The sequence below is a fragment of the Propithecus coquereli genome, unplaced genomic scaffold, assembly GCF_000956105.1.
Source record: "Propithecus coquereli isolate 6110/MARCELLA unplaced genomic scaffold, Pcoq_1.0 Scaffold292, whole genome shotgun sequence".
Taxonomy (NCBI): domain Eukaryota; kingdom Metazoa; phylum Chordata; class Mammalia; order Primates; family Indriidae; genus Propithecus; species Propithecus coquereli.
In genome coordinates this window covers 2150922-2151643 of record NW_012148530.1, presented here as the reverse complement: position 1 = coordinate 2151643, position 722 = coordinate 2150922, and the positions used below count along the sequence as shown (strand labels likewise).

General features: G+C 34.8%; 1 protein-coding gene across 3 annotated transcripts in view; it reads right to left on the bottom strand.

Annotated features, from left to right (window-relative positions):
* The window catches only part of KIAA1586 (KIAA1586 ortholog), a 9080-nt gene that overhangs the window by 4625 nt on the left and 3733 nt on the right, over window positions 1-722 (bottom strand). The gene's annotated exons all lie outside the window — the stretch shown is intronic.

Genomic DNA, 722 nt, shown 5'->3' with positions numbered 1-722 from the left:
ATATAATATTTTTAACTGGGATGATTTTTAATAATCTCTTAGATATCTAAATTTGAAGCAATGGATTTCTTCGATAAATCTGCTTTATCATCCACATCTCTATATAGTCAAACATCAAACTCTGAATCTTCTCGATCCTTTCTTTACATACATACTATCTTTATCATAGACCAGGCCATAAATACCCCAGTCAAAAGCCTAGATTTTATGCTACAGGCAAAGGAATCAATAAATAAAACTGAGATTGGAATGACATTGTCAGAGCTGTGTTTCAAGATTAATCACATAAGAGAGTATAAAGTGTGGGAAGAATACAAACAAGATAATCAACCCAGACAAATGCTAATATAGTACTAAAATAGAGTGATGATAAGGACAACAATGAGGAAGTATACTTCTGTGTGACATTACACTTCAATAAAATTTATATCAAAGATAAGAGCTCTTTCTGTACCCCCAAATCTTTGTCATTCCTTTCTTTCAGCATATTGTGTTTATTTGGGGGGCAATATACATGGCCGAACAGAAAGAGGATGCTGTGCCACAATGCAGGATGAAGGCTGGAAAATCGAGACTTGTATGAAAACACTAAGGAATCCAAAGCAGAATATAGCAAGAGGTATCATACTAAGGTCCTTTTTTGTATCTGGAGAAGCCTCAAGCAGAGAGCTATACCTGGCAGCATCTCATCTTTACTGGATGGTACTATAAAAAAGAAAGAC